The sequence below is a fragment of the Oncorhynchus gorbuscha genome, linkage group LG06 (genome assembly GCF_021184085.1).
Source record: "Oncorhynchus gorbuscha isolate QuinsamMale2020 ecotype Even-year linkage group LG06, OgorEven_v1.0, whole genome shotgun sequence".
Lineage (NCBI taxonomy): Eukaryota > Metazoa > Chordata > Actinopteri > Salmoniformes > Salmonidae > Oncorhynchus > Oncorhynchus gorbuscha.
The window spans coordinates 46,200,542-46,220,728 of record NC_060178.1 but is presented as its reverse complement, the minus strand read 5'-3'; the positions used below and the strand labels follow the sequence as shown (position 1 = coordinate 46,220,728).

The window sequence follows — 20,187 nt, the reverse complement described above, 5'->3', positions numbered from 1 at the left end:
TGGATGGGCTGTTTACAGGTGGGCTATACAGGTGCAGTGATCTGTAAGCTGCTCTGACAGCTGGTGCTTAAAGCTAGTGAGGGAGATATGAGTCTCCAGCTTCAGTGATTTTTGCAGATCGTTCTAGTCATTGGCAACAGAGAACTGGAAGGAAAGGCGGCCAAAGGACGAATTGGCTTTGGGGGTGACCAGTGAGATATACCTGCTGGAGCGTGTGCTACGGGTTCGTGCTGCTATGGTGACCAGTGAGCTGAGATAAGGCAGGGCTTTACCTAGCAGAGACTTGTAGATGACCTGGAGCCAGTGGGTTTGGTGACGAGTGTGAACCGAGGGCCAGTCAACGAGAGCATACAGGTCGCAGTGGTGGGTAGCATATGGGGCTTTGGTGACAAAACGGATGGCACTGTGATAGACTGCATCCAATTTGTTGAGTATAGTGTTGGAGGTTATTTTATAAATGACATCGCAAAGTCGAGGATTGGTAGGATGGTCACTTTTACGAGGGCATGTTTGGCAACATGAGTGAAGGATGCTTTGTTCCGAAATACGAAGCAGATTCTAGATGTAATTTTGGATTGGAGATGCTTAATGTGAGTCTGGAAGGAAAGTTTACAGTCTAGCCAGACACCTAGGTATTTGCAGTTGTCCACATACTCCAAGTCAGAACCGTCCAGAGAAGTGATTCTGGACGGGCGGGCAGGTGTTGGTAGTGATCGGTTGAAGAGCATGCATTTAGTTTTACTTGCATTTAAGTGCAGTTGGAGGCTTGGTGTTGGAGTGAGATCTGAAATAACTATTTGAAAATGGACTGAAATAAACGGAATTTCTTTCAACAGCAAATACGTGCCAAATTGCATTTTGAAACTTGTGTTTGGTGTCATACAAAAACAGTCCGTCTGACTTGTGGCAGGGTGTGTTCGTGTGCGCCTGCTTTATGATCTTTACGGTAGCTATTCCAGACTCGTTGTTTTCCTTGGGAGAAAGCAGCGGAAAGCCTGTGAACCCAAGCACATCAGCGTCTACAGTCATGGCTGAGCGCCGCGCATTCGCCCAAAAAATCAGCAGGTAAGGGCAGGTTACTTCCAATTTTAACACTGACAGAACTGAGTCCCTCGTTCAAGCTACGCCGCTTTCTTCTGCCCTCCGTTTCAAGGCAAAGCCATCCCCAAATAAGGCCCTGCCAGCTAGTTATCGTTAGTCATATCAAAGATGCCCCAGTACCAGTCATAGACCCGCCATAGAGTACAGCGCTGTCTGTTTCTCGCAATGTTATTTTTGTGTATTGTGCCGTTGCATGCATACGGGGTTGAAGTTCAGCTACGTTTGACATCTATCATACTATCAAACCCAACCACTATCGGTCTTTACAGGGATTTAGGTAAGCATTAGTTGGACTGACTAGTAAATCCGTAGTAGACAGTTGCGGTAACTTGTTTGCTGGGTAGCACTGACACATCGATGAGAGAAAGCAACACAGTAACTATGATGCCAGTTCAGCGCTGCGACTAAAATCGAGCTCCGAAGTGGAGCTCTTTACTGTAGGTGCTGATTTCAGTACACAGAACAATGACTTGTGTAATTGCGAGTTATTCTTTGGGTTTATGATAAATAATTGTTTTATGTGATGGAGCTCCAGTTTGCCCAAACTGAGTCGCAGCCCAACTCCATCCTAAATCGTGTAGTTTACCAGCAAAAGCCCTAACATTCAAAGTTATGTCAACCACAGTTAAAGGTAATGCATTCAGGTCTATTGAAACGAACAAAACCAGAAGTGCTGTGTCAATTTCAGTTGCTTGCTGTTCATGCCAGTGGAATTGAAGCTGGATGTAAAACAATGCATTGCATTGTTGTGAAGAAATTGCTCATATGTGACTCACCACCTGGATTCGGTCTTATGTAGCTAAAATTGAAGTAGATTTTTTTTTTTTTACATTGGTGAAAAGTAGACTCAGAGCTGCAAAATGGTATATAATACACAGCATTTTTGAGGAACAATGGGAAAGTAATTCTGCATTGAAAGTTGATGAACCTGTGAACTCACTTTTAAGAAAAGGACCTTCGAATGTTTTGGTACCAACTTGAGAGCCCTCCTTTGTCTCCACCCATTCAGCAAAGTTCACACCCTCTTAAGCTTTAGCTCCACCCATGTCTTTAAGGATTCACATGTGAGTTAATGTGCTAAAAAGTGAGTAGAGTAGTAAAAATTAAGAATAAAAGTGGTAGTCGCCTACAATAAGGAAGAATTCCAGCTAAACAGAACGTGTCCAGATGTAAAGATACCTTATTAGAAAATTACTGAAGTAAAACTAAGTCACCCAGTAAAATACCACTTGAGTAAAAGTCTAAAAGTATGTGGTTTTAAAAATACTTAAGTATGTACTTACGTATCAAAAGTAAAAGTATAAATAATTTCAAATTCTTTAAACCAGGTGGCCCTATTTTTTATTTTGTTATTGACAGATAGCCAGGGGCACACTCCAACACTCAGACATCATTTACAAACCAATAATTTGTGTTTAGTGAGTCTGTGTGGTGTGGTATGTCACAAAATCATGTTACGACCACAAATGTAAATATAAATTTTTATATATTAATATTTAGCTAAGTGGATGGGTCTTACAGAAGGTGTAAACGGTACAGCCAAAGGTTACTTGCATAATAGCAATATCAGAAATAGATGGTGTCAATATAAATAAAATATACAGTATGTTCACAAACAATATCAATAACGATAGTGATAGCCGAGGTAGTTGTATGCATACAATCAGGAGTAAAGTGGCTGAGCAGCAGGAAAAAATATAGTAGCAGCAACGTATTGTGTGTGTGTGTGTGTGTGTGTGTGTGTGTGTGTGTGTGTGTGTGTGTGTGTGTGTGTGTGTGTGTGTGTGTGTGTGTGTGTGTGTGTGTGTGTGTGTTAGGTGAGAGTCATTTGAGTAGAGGCACTGCAGATGGTGCTGAAGACTGGTCCGTCCGAACCACGCATGACCAAGGGAATCTACAGTTGAAGTCAGAAGTTTACATACACTTAGGTTGGAGTCATTAAAACTTGTTTTTCAACCACTCCACACATTGCTTTCTAACAAACTATAGTTTTGGCAACTCGGTTGGAACTCTACTTTGTACATGAGACAAGTAATTTTTCCAACAATTGTTTACAGACAGATTATTTCACTCTATCACAACTCCCTTCTGTGTCACACAGTTCAGGCTGAATCTGATTTATCTCGAGAGAAACTGTGCAATGTGCGCATTGAATTCACTGAAAAAACACAAACAAAATGGAACTCAAATAACTGAACCGACAGGTCAATAAGTTGTTTAAAAAACGAAAAATAACCGACATTTCTGTTAATCAGTTAGCACTGGTATTGACTCGGGTGAGAAGAATTATGTCAATTATATTTCTGTGTTTTATTTTCAGTAAGTTTGCAGAAATATGAAACACTTTGTCATTATGGGGTGTTGTGTGTAGATTGGTGAGAATTAATTTTAAAAAAAAATCTATTTTGAATTTAGGCTGAAACACAACCAAGTTAGGAATCAGTCATTGGGTATAAATACTTTCTGAATGCACTATAGGTATTACAGACAGTTAGGTAGAGGTTGAAAATGTCAGTGAAGACACTTGCCAGCTGATCAGCTCCGAGATGGCGCTGCAGTGGATAGCGGCAATTTCACGCTAATCTTAATTTTCTCTGGTACATAATATTTCCTATGACCGAAAACGGCTTCTGGACATCAGAACAGTGAACACTAACTTCGATTTGAATGAATATTTCTACTTCAACGAGTCGGAAGCTCTAGACGTTCTGCTTACTCCGGACCAAGCCCAGTCTGGCCAGGGACCAGGCCACAGCAGGGACCATAATGGTGTCAGAGGGAACCGTAAGGCCACCACCAGGGCCAGGGAGAGAGCCCTCATAGCAACAGCATTGTCATTATTTTTTTATTTAACTAGGCAAGCCAGTTGGAATCACTGGGCCAATTGTGCGCCACCCTATGGGATTCCCAATCATTGCCGGTTGTGACACCCTGGTTTGTTCCCAGGCTGTCTTGTGACGATGTTAGCACTGAGATGCAGTGCCTTAGACCGCTGCGCCACTCGGGAGCCCTTATAGCCATAATATATAATAGTCATGTTTGGCCCACAATAGAACGGCTGCCCTTGACTATACAGTACCTGTCCATTAGAGTGACCAGACTACTGCAGTAAATGAACTGGCCTTATCTGTTAACTTATTACGCCTACACTGCCCTTTTCCAACCCGTGTGTGTGTGTGTGTGTGTGTGTGTGTGTGTGTGTGTGTGTGTGTGTGTGTGTGTGTGTGTGTGTGTGTGTGTGTGTGTGTGTGTGTGTGTGTGTGAGACATCTTTGACCGTAAGTAGCCTGCAGGGCTGCCATTTGTTGGAGCAAAGAATTTTGCCTATAACTATGATCTGTCTCTCTGTGTTTTACCTGTTAACTTAATCTTAAGGATCGGTGTCCCAATAGTGGGAAAACTTCCGGTGAAACTTGAGGGAGCGTAATTCAAATAAATTCTAATAGTTATTATGGATTTTAATCATTTAAGTACATATGTGTCTTATATTGTCTGAAAGCTTAAATTCTTGTTAATATAACTGCACTGTCCGATTTACAGTAGCTATTACAGCGAAAACATTCCATGGACGGCGCTCCACATCAAACATTTTTTCCACCGGCACAGGTTTCACACATTCACATATAAAGATTCAATATTCACTTACTTTTTTGTAAATCTTCCTCTGATTTGTCATCCAAAGGGTCCCAGCTATAACATGTAGTGTTGTTTTGTTAGATAAAATCCTTCTTTATATCCCAAAAAGTCAGTTTAGTTGGTACCATCGATTTGAGTAATCCATTCTTTCAACTTGCAGAGAAAGGAATCTGATAAATAATTATGGTTGGTTTTTGTTTGGATTTTCTCCTACCATATCTATTGTGGTTACATTCTCCAACATTATTTAAACATTTACATTTATTTAAGCATTAACATCTGCTAACCATGTGTATGTGACAAATAAAATTTGATTTGATTTGAACATTTCTACAAACTTCTAGTTGTTTTTTTTCCAATGGTACCAATTATATGCATATCCTGGCTTCAGGGCTTGAGCTACAGGCAGTTTACTTTGGGCACGTCATTCAGGCGAAAAAGGGGCATAGCCCTAAGAAGTTGTTTAATGGTTTGATATTCACTGCTAAGCTTCTCTCTCCTCATCTCCCTACAGGACTGTAGCAGCTGAGGTGAGAAAGCAGGTTTGATATTCACTGCTAAGCTTCTCTCTCCTCATCTCCCTACAGGACTGTAGCAGCTGAGGTGAGAAAGCAGGTTTGATATTCACTGCTAAGCTTCTCTCTCCTCATCTCCCTACAGGACTGTAGCAGCTGAGGTGAGAAAGCAGATTGCTAGTCAGTATGGGGGCTCCCCACAACTCCTCAAGAACCTGAACGTGGGTGCCGCTGCAAGCAACACCGTAAGCTTCTAACCACAATGCATCTTGGTTTTTGGAGAGGTAGAGGTAGAGGTAAATGGTGGGAGGGGGAAGGGTTTGAGTCTATCAGCTAACAATTAACAGGTCCATTCTTCACATCCTCTCACTCCTACATACATACATACATACATACATACATACATACATACATACATACATACATACATACATACATACATACATACATACATACATACATACATACATACATACATACATACATACATACATACATACATACATACATGCATACATGCATACATACATACATGCATACATACATACATACATACATACATACATACATACATACATACATACATACATACATACATACATACATACATACATACATACATACATACATAAGGTGAATGCACCAATTTGTAAGTCGCTCTGGATAAGAGCATCTGCTAAATGACTTAAATGTAAATACATACATACATACATACATACATACATACATACATACATACATACATACATACATACATACATACATACATACATACATACATACATACATACATACATACATACATACATACATACATACATACATACATACATACATACATACATACATACATACATACATAAGGTGAATGCACCAATTTGTAAGTCGCTCTGGATAAGAGCATCTGCTAAATGACTTAAATGTAAAATGTAAATACATACATACATACATACATACATACATACATACATACATACATACATACATACATACATACATACATACATACATACATACATACATACATACATACATACATACATACATACATACATACATACATACATACATACATACATACATACATACATACATACATACATACATTTACATTACATTTAAGTCATTTAGCAGACGCTCTTATCCAGAGCGACTTACAAATTGGTGCATTCACCTTATGACATCCAGTGGAACAGTCACTTTACAATAGTGCATCTAAATCTTAAGGGGGGGATTACTTATCCTATCCTAGGTATTCCTTAAAGAGGTGGGGTTTCAGGTGTCTCCGGAAGGTGGTGATTGACTCCGCTGTACATACATACATACATACATACATACATACATACATACATACATACATACATACATACATACATACATACATACATACATACATACATACATACATACATACATACATACATACATACATACATACATACATACATACATACATACATACATACATACATACATGCATGCATGCATACATGCATACATACATACATAGATGCATCCATCCATCCATCCATCCATCCATCCATCCATCCATCCATCCATCCATCCATCCATCCATCCATCCATCCATCTATCTGAAGCTGGTTGAGAGAATGCCAAGAGTGTGCAAAGCTGTCATCAAGGCAAAGTGTGGTTACTTCAAATATATTTTGATTTAGGCCTCCCGGGTGGCGCAGTGGTTATCTATCCATCCATCTCTGAACACCATCCAGTTGATTTCTATTTGCCATATATTTTTCAACTGTGCTATGATGTTTCACAGAAGGTCTAAAGCTTTCTATTCTCATAGTTTTTACAGATTGTAAAATAAACATTTTTGCTAAGTATTATTGATCGATTGACTCTGACTTTTAAAATCACCCAGCAGTGCTATATGCACAGTGTTGCAAGTCTTCATCCTTTCCTGAACCTACTACAAAACAACGATCTACATTTGTACAGTACCAAAAGCAATGTTCTAATGATAGTCTCTTCATAGATAAATCTGAAAAGCTTGGATTGTTGTATCTCTCATATATATAACACTCTATTGGTTGAAAGAATTTTGTATAATAATTTTAATTGAAAAACTCTTGTTTTGAATCTGGCATCGTTTTGTGTATCAGTACATAAACCATGTGCAATGGAAACGGTACATTGAAATCTCTTCCCGACTACACTGAACAAAAATATAAATTCAACATGTAGGGTTTTAGTCCCATCTTTCATGAGCTGAAAAAAAAAATCCCAGAAATTGTCCGTACACACAAAGCTAATTTCTCTCAAATTTTAACCCATCCATCTGACAAATGTGGCATATCAATAAGCTGATTAAACAGCATGATCATGGGTGACATCTGCTGATTAACAAAAAAAAAAAAAATCTGATTACACAGGTGCACCTTATGCTGGGGACAATTTTAAAGGCCACTTTTAAAATGTGCAGTTTCCTCTCACAACACAATGCCACAGATGTCTCAAGCTTTGAGGGCTGCATGCAATTGGTACACTGACTGCAGGAATGTCCACCAGAGCTGTTGCCAGATCATTTAATGTGATTTTCTCAACCATAGTGACCGCCAACGTCACTTTAGAGAATTTGGCAATACGTCCAACCGACCTCAAAACCGCAGACCACATGTAACCACACCAGCCCATTGCCTCCACATCCGGCTGAAGAACAAGGTCCTTACTTTCTCCCCCTTCCACTCTTTTTTTTATTTTTGAATAGAGCAGAAATGTCCATATATTTTTGTTAGCTGCATGTGTGACATAACTCCACCAATCCTTTTTCTGATCTAATTTAAGGTTATACAGTTTTACATTTTGTTTTCCAAATGAGTTTTTATCAACTAGTATATTTGAGTTGAACCATTATTTGTTGTAATATTTGTTCCGTCTTGTTGTGGATTAAACTGAAATGGCAACAGACTATCTGTGGCTTGATTTTAAAATATATTTTAGAACATTTAGTTAAAAAAACAAAAACAGAATGAGAGGTTGTAATCAGGGGAAAACAGAATGGGAGGTTGTAATCAGGGGAAAAACAGAATGGGAGGTTGTAATCAGGGGAAAAACAGAATGAGAGGTTGTAATCAGGGGAAAAACAGAATGAGAGGTTGTAATCAGGGGAAAAACAGAATGAGAGGTTGTAATCAGGGGGAAACAGAATGAGAGGTTGTAATCAGGGGGAAAACAGAATGAGAGGTTGTAATCAGGGGAAAACAGAATGAGAGGTTGTAATCAGGGGAAAAACAGAATGAGAGGTTGTAATCAGGGGAAAAACAGAATGAGAGGTTGTAATCAGGGGAAAAACAGAATGAGAGGTTGTAATCAGGGGGAAACAGAATGAGAGGTTGTAATCAGGGGGAAAACAGAATGAGAGGTTGTAATCAGGGGAAAACAGAATGAGAGGTTGTAATCAGGGGAAAAACAGAATGAGAGGTTGTAATCAGGGGAAAAACAGAATGGGAGGTTGTAATCAGGGGAAAAACAGAATGAGAGGTTGTAATCAGGGGAAAAACAGAATGAGAGGTTGTAATCAGGGGGAAAACAGAATGAGAGGTTGTAATCAGGGGGAAAACAGAATGAGAGGTTGTAATCAGGGGAAAAACAGAATGAGAGGTTGTAATCAGGGGGAAAACAGAATGAGAGGTTATAATCAGGGGGAAAACAGAATGGGAGTTTGTAATCAGGGGGAAAACAGAATGAGAGGTTGTAATCAGGGGAAAAACAGAATGAGAGGTTGTAATCAGGGGGGAAAAAGCCATTTTTGAACAGGTGCAATACATTTATAAAATAAAAAGCTTATCTTGACTTGGAAGAGTGAGTGTTGGATAGCCATAGCCAGCTAGCTAACATAGCATCTCTCTCTGTGAGCTGGGTGTTTGAGTGGACTATACTAGCTAAGCTAGTTAAGTAAAAAAAAAAAAATAATATGAAATATAGCTAGATCTCTCGCTTCTCCTTCATTTTTGAATACATTTCTTGAACTGTTCAACTATTGTCTTTGTCAACTACTCACCACATTTTATACACTACAGTGCATAAGCTGTAGCTTATGCTTTCAGTACTAGATTCATTCTCTGATCCTTTGATTGAGTGGACACAATGTCAATTCATGTGGCAAGAGCTCTGATAGGTTGGAGGACATCTATGGAAGTGGGTGAGAACCATGAGCCTCCTAGGTATGGAGGTCAATGTTCCCAGAGGAGGATGGGTAGTTCTGTTTATACCATGGTGCAACCCCACAGAGCGCTGTTGAGGCTACTGTAGACCTCCATTGCAAAATAGTGTGTTTTTAATCATTTGCTGATATGTGAATATATTTAGTATAGTTTTATCAAAAAATTATAGATTTTTTTTCGTGACACTTTTTTCAAATGAAATTCACTGAGGAGAAAGGTTCCTCAGAGGAGGACCAGTCTGCCAATATAGAAAATGCAGTTGCCTGATAATTGGTTTTGAAACGTTCTCACGATAGAACTTGTCTCAACATTTATCAAGCCACAGCGTTTGCTGACAGCTAAGCCTTGATATTTCTTTGCTAGTAATACAGCTGGACTTTTTGGGGATGATTTTCTGCGGCTAAGGTAGGCCTTTTTCAGATATATTCTCTGATTTTTGTATTCACTCTACCAAAGCCTCTCCTCTCTGTTGCCAGGTGCGTCTCACAGAGGCAGTGGAGCCAGTGGATTTTGAGGAGTACCTCAGCACTCACCCACCCATCATCGAGTCGGGCCCCCTGAGGGACCTGATCGAGTCCCCCCCCGGATGACATCGAGGTGGTCTGCACCCCCAGAGAGTGTCGCACAGTGGGACAGGCCGTGCCTGAGGAAGGGTAGGTGCTTGACTGGGACAATACTGACTGACTGGCTGGGTTAGAGTTGGTCCTGAGGAACTCAATCAGATCAATCAATACAATTAATTTAAAGCCTTTAAAAAAAAATATCAACAGTTATCAAAAAGGGCTTTACCGTAGGACCCCCCCAAAAGCCCCATACAGTTATCAAAAAGGGCTTTACCGTAGGACCCCCCCCCCAAAGCCCCATACAGTTATCAAAAGGGCTTTACCGTAGGACCCTCCCCCAAAAGCCCCATACAGTACGAGCTGAGTGTATCAGCAGTTATCAAAAAGGGCTTTACTGTAGGACCCCCCCCCCCCCAAAAGCCCCATACAGTACGAGCTGAGTGTATCAGCAGTTATCAAAAGGGCTTTACCGTAGGAACCCCCCCCCCCCAAAAGCCCCATACAGTACGAGCTGAGTGTATCAGCAGTTATCAAAAGGGCTTTACCGTAGGACTTTACGAGCTGAGTGTATCAGCAGTTATCAAAAAGGGCTTTACCGTAGGAACCCCCCCCCCCCCCAGCCCCATACAGTACGAGCTGAGTGTATCAGCAGTTATCAAAAGGGGCTTTACCGTAGGAACCCCCCCCAAAAGCCCCATACAGTACGAGTCTGTATCAGTTGAGACATCAGATTCCTCTAGGCCTACATCAGGTCTAACTCAGTTGCAGCAAACAGGATGCATCTCCTCATTTTAACACAATTACACCAATTGATTTACCAAATGAATAAAGCAAATAACTGTTCTGATGTCCGGTTAGGAGGGGTGTGACGTTACGCAATGTTTAGATATAAATATATTGTCTAGAACGGACATGAACTAACAGAAATTACTATTTGTCAGGTAAAATAGATCTGATCTCTGAGAATTAACAATCACACAATTTTATTTTACCTTTTATTTAACTAGGCAAGTCAGTTAAGAACAAATTCTTATTTTCAATGACGGCCTAGGAACAGTGGGTTAACTGACTGTTCAGACAGATTTGTACCTTGTCAGCTCAGGGATTTGAACTTGCAACCTTTTGGTTACTAGTCCAACTCTCTAACCACTAGGCTACCCTGCTGCCCCAAATAAAAGCTAGAGTCAAGGATAATTTAAATAAAAACAATTCATTTAGAAGTAGCAGTTTTGTTATGATGTTTGAGCAAAATAACACAGCATTAGCCATGGCAAAATGCATAGAATTGCAGTAAATTTGCTTTAAAACTGCAAAAATGTCTCCACTCCATGGAGACGTTTTGTAGAATTGTAGGAAATTGGCTTAAAAATGCAAAGATTTCTCTACACCACCAAGATGGGGGATGTCATACCAAAAAGTGTCCCCCTCTGCGTCACAATGGGATTTGATAAACTATTAGAGTTTGTTGCTATATCAACGGTGTGATGGCCTAATGATTAGAATTTGAGTTCACTACTAAATTACGTAATTTTCATCATCGCTATGCAAACAAGGCTGATTTCCACGACAATTTCGTTGTTTAAACAAGTATTGTTTAGCTTCCGTACCTCTCCTCGCTTGTCTGGCTGTCATGTTAATATTTTAACCTGCCCTTCCCTTATCTACACTGAAATAATATAATATTTGTAGTCCTCTACTCTGATTCATTTTCTTTCTATCTTGCATAGCTCATTAGTATAACCTTGTGGTTGAACATAGATAGATATCTATATCTATCTATCTCCATATATCTCTATATATCTCTATCTCTTCTCTCTCTCACTCAAAGGATACCTTGACTCTTACTATGAACACCTGGTGAAACCAACCTGGCAATATTTAAGATTTTAATACATAAACTTTGATAATTTTTGGTCCAGTTGGCATAATTCTCACAGATTGTTTTGGTGGGGACAGTCACATGGCAATCATACTAAAATACTGAATTCAGGTTCTGCCTGTCACTTGTTCTCAACAGGCATCCAGTCTCAAAAGGGGGACTTGTACTGAGTGTTTGCAGTGCTAGTGTTTTTAGTTAATCTGTGTATCTCACATACTTTGTGCCCAGTATGACAGGGCAAGTAAACTTTCTTAGCAGGTAATGTCAATAACAATAGCAGGTAATGTCAATAACAATAGCTGTAAATGTCAATAACAGTAGCTGTGAATGTATGTAATGAAATGTTGGAGGGTGGTTGGAAATGGAGTACATCAGAGGGATCCGTCTGGGGGTTGGGCAGAACCCCTAGGTCCTGGAGACCAGGTAATGGAGGACATCAGAGGGATCCGTCAGGGGGTTGGGCAGAACCCCTAGGTCCTGGAGACCAGGTAATGGAGGACATCAGAGGGATCCGTCAGGGGGTTGGGCAGAACCCCTAGGTCCTGGTTCTGGAGAACAGGTAATGGAGTACATCAGAGGGATCCGTCAGGGGGTTGGGCAGAACCCCTAGGTCCTGGAGACCAGGTAATGGAGGACATCAGAGGGATCCATCAGGGGGTTGGGCAGAACCCCTAGGTCCTGGTTCTGGAGAACAGGTAATGGAGTACATCAGAGGGATCCGTCTGGGGGTTGGGCAGAACCCCTAGGTCCTGGTTCTGGAGAACAGGAGCAGATTTAAAGGGAACAGGGTAGGAGACAGAGACGTAAACAAGGAAACACACAGGTTACACTTTACTGCGAGAAAATTTGATGGATTAGTGCAGTGTTATAAATGGGTGCTAATGTACTTTTCATAACTTTTGGAAGGTGTAGCCTACCTCTGGCTGGGGGGGGGGGGTGATGGTCCTAAAGTCAATTGAAGAAGATGACCATTTATTGCTTTTTTAAATGTCAACCAATAAATGATTACCTGGTCAAAAACCTTCACATCCTTCTCAGTCCGTGCCTGAAGGTGGTCTTTGAACGTGTTCTGATCTGGTTTGACAACTTCCACCACATCAGGTGGTGTTTTAGTGATCTGAAAGTACGTTATACAAAAATAGCAATAGACAAACAACACACAAATCACACATTTGAAAGACTACGTATATGCAATAATTGTATACACAATCGCATTGTTTACCTCAGTCAACAGCTGCGTGACCCGTCCGCACTCGGTGGAGACCTGGATGCAGTTGTTGTCGAAGAGAATTACCTTCAGGTTGTTCTCCCACCCTTCCTGGTACCATTCAAGGGACCGGCCCATGGCAGCCTGGTTGGTCCATTCAGAAAACCTGGAGCAGGGGGTCGGACTGTGATATCTATTGACAATATAAGATCTTGAAATATGTTGAAGATGTCCATCATCGTCTTGGAGTTGGCCTCGCCAGTCTCGTCCTTGAAGGGGTATGATACAAAACGAAAATCTATTTTTGGTTGCAAGCAACCCCTTTTTAACGGGTTACAGAAGAAAATGTAGAGTTAAGAACGTCCTCGTCCTTTACTGACCTAAATGGGTATTGCCTCCACCCACTTTTTAAAGTGATCGGTCGCTTTCAGACACCAGCTGTTGCCATTCCTGAATTTCGTGAAGGGTCCGATGAGGGCCACCCTAACACTTAAAGTGTTAGGGAGAAGGTTACGTTATTCTTACCCATATCTGTGTCATACAGTATGCAGATTTTAATATTTGTAAGAAGACTGACACACACATTCTATAATATTGAACTCTGCTGTGGTCAAATAAAGTAACCATTACAAAACAACTTATCAGGGCAAAATTTGAGTTGAGATACTTACCGATCATGTGCCATGGTGAAACAACTATGATGGGCTTCAACTCCGGCGCCACAGTCTTCACCCTCTCAATCTTCTGGCAGGCTAGACAGGGTACTGACCTTTAAGCAAAAAGTGACATTCATTTAAATCATAATCATTTCAGATATAATAGAACGTGATTGATAAACAAAAGGTTATTTCACTTGCCCAGCTCTCCTCCACCTGGACAATTCCCCGTCAGAAGAAGAGTACCTTAGGTTGATTCTGGCAATCATGCATTTCACTCCGAAATTGCCAGCATACATCTCAGTCAGCACCGCCTCCTTCTACTCCTTAGTAAAAAATCTCCCTCCTGTGTGGCTGGCCATCCTTTAGGTACATATGATTGCCTAACAAGTTGGAAGAGAAGAATAGTTTAAAATACTCGAGTCTACCACTCTCTTCCCACCTCTCTCACTTTCATCCTTTATCACCTTCTTCTGTCTGTCTGGTGAAGACACCTAGTTAAGGGCATTTGTAAGCACCATTACATTTTGACACGGGGACACTTTTTTGTCATGACAGGGCCTCTAAAATGTTTTCTAAACGGGCTGACCGCACCACCTGCCACGCCCACCACCTAAGCCCCTTTTTGAACTAGAAAGCCCCCAGAAATAGGTCATCGGTAATAGCTCTATGAATTACGTTTCCATCTGCAACATATGAACGTTAAACCTCACTGAACACATCTGGTGTTGAGGATGAGATGTTGACTGTAACGTACGGTATCGCTTTGCCTTCCAGGCACAATGACGCCCACGTCAGAGACTGTGTCAGGTCCTACACTGAGGACTGGAACGTTGTCAACAGAAGGTTAAGCTCCCCTCTATTATTTAGGGAGCGTGTCCTTTTTAGAAAACCTATAAAACATCTTAACACCCACATTTTAACCCTTATTTTACACATTTTTACAATTACACCTGGCAGATAGTTATTTATTACACCTCAACACTCGCATTCTGGTCTACTTATTTCAACAGATGCCATAAGCTTGGTACTGGGTTTAACCCTAACACCCTGGACAAGCGGAAGGAGAGGCAGAAAGGCCTGCCCAAACAGGTGTTTGAGGCTGATGAGATGCCAGACGTTAACGCTTATCGGGACGACCAGGTAACCCATAGCAATGGGGCAGTCGACTAGGAAACCCATAGCAACGGGGCGGTCATCTTACACTTTCAATATTTTTATAGTGTGTGTGTGTGTGTGTGTATATAGGCCCTCTCTAACCTGTGTGTTTGTCCTACCCCAGGATGACCTGAAGCGTAGGTCCATATCCATAGACGACACTCCGCGTGGCAGCTGGGCCTGCAGTATCTTTGACCTGAAGAACTCTGTCCCCGACGCCCTCCTGCCCCATTTGCTGGACCGAGCCCCCAACGAGGAGATCGACCGCCACAATGAGGAGCACCGCAAGTCCGACCGCCATCGCGAGCTCTTCGTCCTGCACCCCGTCCTCGAAGAGGTTAGGACAAAGGCACACACGCACTGCTGCATTTCTACAGAGACGGAAGTGCATTTTGACGTGTCAGGCCAGCGTTTGCTTTGCCAGGGTCTTGTGCATGTCTGTCTCTTCACATTAATGTGTATCGTCAGCCATGATCAGGGTTGCCATGTTCTGCGGTTTTCCCGAAAATTGGGCTAATTTAAAAATGATGTGGCAGGTGAAAATGTATTGGTTGCGGGTTTTTGGGCCACTTCTAAATTCCACTGCGGCCTCCTTGGCAATTTCTTTAAAATATATATTTCACTGTGACCTGCTGCTGACTATCAGGCAGTGAGGCATCGTGTTGCTGAGAGACCGAGGTGTGTAAGTAAAGGGCCAGAGCGGTGTATGTGTGTTGACACTGAGCGCTTCAAGCAGACAGCCGAGTCACGTGAGTGAGAGGAGACCGAGCAGCAGGTGTCCACGCGATGCCATGCGTTGTGTGTAAGAACGGCCCTTAGCCATGGTATATTGGCCATATACCACACCCCCCATGCCTTATTGCGTAATTCGAGTGGGAATTTGAAATGGAAGTTATAGAAGTACCTTGCGTTCTTCTGTTATGCACAGAAGATTAGTCTGTTGGCCATAATTAGACTATTAATTTCTATGCCGATGTAGGCTACTGTAATCTGCTGTTTTATACAATAAATATCACTGGAGTCATTGCAAATCAATTTGTGTCACTTGTGCAGCCTTCCTGGAGCTGTCAAATTTATTTATTCAGTGTTGGAAAAAGTAGGTGATTGTCATACTTGAGTAAAAGTAAACATACCTTAATGGAAAGTGAAAGTCACCCATTAAAATACTACTTGAGTAAAATTATTTGGTTTCGAATATACTTAAGTATCAAAAGTAAAAGTATATACAATTTCAAATCCCTTATATTAAGTAAATCTGATGGCAACATTGTATTCCTTTATGCACAGCCAGGGTTTATCTCCAACACATCATTTACAAATGAAGCATGTACAGTGGGGCAAAAAAGTATTTAGCCCCAATTGTGCAAGTTCTCCCGCATAAGAAGATGAGAGAGGCCTGTCATTTTCATCATAGGTACACTTTAACTATGACAGACAAAATGAGAAGGAAAAAATCCAGAAAATCACATTGTAGGATTTTTAATTTATTTGCAAATTATGGTGGAAAATAAGTATTTGGTCAATAAGTGGGAGAACTTGCACAATTGGTGGCTGACTAAATACTTGTTTTGCCCCACTGTATGTTTAGTGAGTCCACCAGGTCAGAGGCAGTAGGGATGACCAGGGATGTTCTGATGATAATTGCGTGAATTGGACCATTTTCCTGTCTTGCTAAGCATTCAAAATATATTGTGTACTTTGGGTGTCAGGGAAAATGTATGGAGTAAAAACTACATTACGTTCCTAAAGAAAATAGTAAAGTAAAAATAGAATTAGTAAAGTACAGATACCACCCAACAACTACTTCAGTACTTTTACTTTAGTACTTTACACCACTGGATTTATTAAATAGGCTATTTTATATCTTCAGTGTGTTGTAGCCTTGTTATTATGCAATTATTTAATGGCCATGTTTAGTTAATGGAGTTAGAACTGACCATGATCACAAATGATATCGCAATTGCCGATCAGCTGTTTAATAGAATGCATTAGATTGACGGTGACAGTCAGATTAGGCTACAGATTAAAAAATAAATAAATACACTGGCTGTCATTGACAAACATAGGCCTATTCAGTTCATTTCCATATTATTAATATTTGCTTCAGTGATTGAAATTACGACCCCATCCTCAGTAGCCTATTCCAGCAGGCTGTTGGGCAAGGGAAGCACTTCTTACCTCGAAATCGCCTCACTATTCATGTTGACTAAATTAGTCTAGTCAATTAGAACTAAGCAAGCTGCTAAATCATTCATTTTACATCTTGCCTAGGCTACTCTAGGATATCTGAAATGAGGTGTAGGCCTACAGTTACTTGTAGAAGTATTAATTCATATGGGCTTTTTTCCTATTTTGTTGCATTAGAACCTGTCATTTCAAATGGATTTTTATTTGGATTTCATGTAATGGACATTCAAAATAGTCCAAATTGGTGAAGTGAAATGAAAAAAATAACTTTAAATTGATTGTTTTTTAAATGGAAAAGTGTGTCCGTGCATGTGAAGCCACTAAATAAGATTTGGTGTAACCAATTACCTTCAGAAGTCACAGTTGGATTGCACACAGGTGGACTTTAAGTGTCACATGATCTCAGTGTATATATACACACCTGTTCTCAAAGGCCCCAGAGTCTGCAACACCACCAGGCAAGCAGCACCATGAAGACCAAGGAGCTCTCCAAACAGGTCAGGGACAAAGTTGTGGAGAAGTACAGATCAGGGTTGGGTTGTAAAAACAATATCTGAAACTTTGAACATCCCACGGAGCACCATTTAAATCTATTATTAAAAAAATGGAAAGAATATCCCATCACAACAAATCTGCCAAGAGAGGGTCGCTCACCAAAACTCAAGGACCAGGCAAGGAGGGCATTAATCAGAGAGGCAACAAAGAGACCAAAGATAACCCTGAAGGCGCTGCAAAGCTCCACAGCGGAGATTGGAGTATCTGTCCATAGGACCACTTTAAGCCGTACACTCCACAGAGCTGAGCTTTACGGAAGAGTGGTCAAAAAAATAAGCAAACACGTTTGGTGTTCGCCAAAAGGCATGTGGGAGACTCCCCAAACATATGGAAGAAGATACTCTGGTCAGATGAGACTAAAATTGAGCTTTTTGGCCATCAAGGAAAATGCTATGTCTGGTGCAAACCCAACACCTTTAATCACCCTGAGAACACCATCCCCATGAAGCATAGTGGTGGCAGCATCATGCTGTGGGGATGTTTTTCATCGGCAGGGACTGAGAAACTGGTCAGAATTGAAGGAATAGTGCATGGCGTGAAATACAGGGAAATTCTTGAGGGAAACCTGTTTCAGTCTTCCAGAGATTTGAGACTGGGATGGAGGTTCACCTTCCAGCAGGACAATGACCCTAAGCATATTTCTGAAGCACCACTCGAGTGGTTTAATGAGAAACATTTAAATGTCTTGGAATGGCCTAGTCAATACCCAGACCTCAATCCAATTGAGAATCTGTCGTAGGACTTAAAGATTGCTGTACACCTGCGGAATGCATCCAACTTGAAGGAGCTGGAGCAGTTTTGCCTTGAAGAATGGGTGAAATCCCAGTGGCTTGACGTGCCAAGTTTATAGAGACCCCAACAGACTTGCAGCTGTAATTGCTGCAAAATGTGGCTCTACAAAGTATTGACTTTGGGTGGGTGAATAGTTATGCACGCTCAAATTTTATTTTTATTTTTTCACAAAAATTTTTTTTTTGCATCTTCAAAGTGGTAGACATGTTATGTAAATCAAATTATACAAACCCCCTCACAAAATAGGAAAAATCCCAAAGGGGGTGAATACTTTAGCAAGCCACTGTATCAGGGGCTATAGCCTGCATCTTGCTAACCAAATTGTGGCAAAGTTCAATTACAATCATAAACTCAGATTTTAGTCAGTAGGCGTAGCCTAATTCTATTGAATGACAAGTCAATCTAATTGGCAATTAATAACGGTTTGCAGTCTTAACATCTGGCACATAAAAATAATTTAACAGCAAATTATCATTTCTCTTGCTACGTATTCAAATTATTTTATTAGTTCACAATAATTATTTTGATGGAAAACCACATTTTTCTTAGGTCATTAGAAGTGAAGTTGATATTCCTTCTTAACTTTATTGGTGACAGGGGGGCAGTATTGAGTAGCTTGGATGAATAAGGTGCCCAGAGTAAACTGCCTGCTACTTTGTCACAGATGCTAATATATGCATATTATTAGTAGTATTGGATAGAAAACACTGATGTTTCTAAAACTGTTTGAATGACGTCTGTGAGTATAACAGAACTCATATGGCAGGCTAAAACCTGAGACACAACCAACCAGGAGGTTAGAAATGTGATGTTTGTAGTTTCATTTAAGTGATTGCCTATCCAATATGCTGTGTCTATGAGGCCAAATTACATCTCCCAAGGCTTCCAGCAGATGTCAACAGTCTTTAGAAAGTTGATTGAGACTTGTATTGTGGAAGGTGGTCAAATAAGAGCTGTTTCAACAAGTGGACGGCTGAGGCCAATCAGTTGTGTACTACGCGGGCGCGCCGTGCCTTATTTTTCCTCTGTATTGAATACGCTATTGTCCGGTTAGAATGTTATTGAATATTTATTATAAAAAGACTCTAAGGATTGATTGTAAACATTGTTTGACATGTTTCTACAAACTGTAATGGAATTCTTTTGACTTTTCCTCTGGATTTTGCGCTCGGCATTGTGTCTTTGGAATAGTGAACTAAACGCGCGAACAAAACGGAGGTACATATAAATATGGACGTAATTGAACAAAACTAACATTTCTTGTGGGAGTCCTGGAAGTGCATTCCGACGAAGATCAGCAAAGGTAAGTGAAGATTTATAATGCTATTTATGACTTTTGTTGACTCCACAACTTGGCGGGTAACTGTATTGCTTGCTTTTGTGGCTGAACACTGTTCTGAGATTACTGAATATTGTGCTTTTGCCGTAAAGCATTTTGAAATCTGACACAGCGGTTGCATTAAGAACAAGTTTATATTTAATTCTTTGTAAAACGTGTCTTTAATCAAAGTTTATGATGAGTATTTCTGTTATTTGATGTGGCTCGCTGCAATTACTCTAGATGTTTTGGAGGCATTTCTGAACATGGCGCAATGTAAACTGAGGTTTTTGGATATAAATATGAACTTGATTGAACAAAACATACATGTATTGTGTAACATTGAGTCCTATGAGTGTCATCTGATGAAGATTGTCAAAGGTTAGTGATTAATTTGATCTATATTTCTGCTTTTTGGTTGGAAAATCGCTGAATGA

The 20,187-nt window shown here is 40.6% G+C and overlaps 1 pseudogene; it reads left to right on the top strand.

Annotated features, from left to right (window-relative positions):
* Nucleotides 1–979: 979 nt before the first annotated feature.
* The window catches only part of LOC124038022, a 93,003-nt pseudogene continuing 73,795 nt past the window's right edge, over nucleotides 980–20,187 (top strand).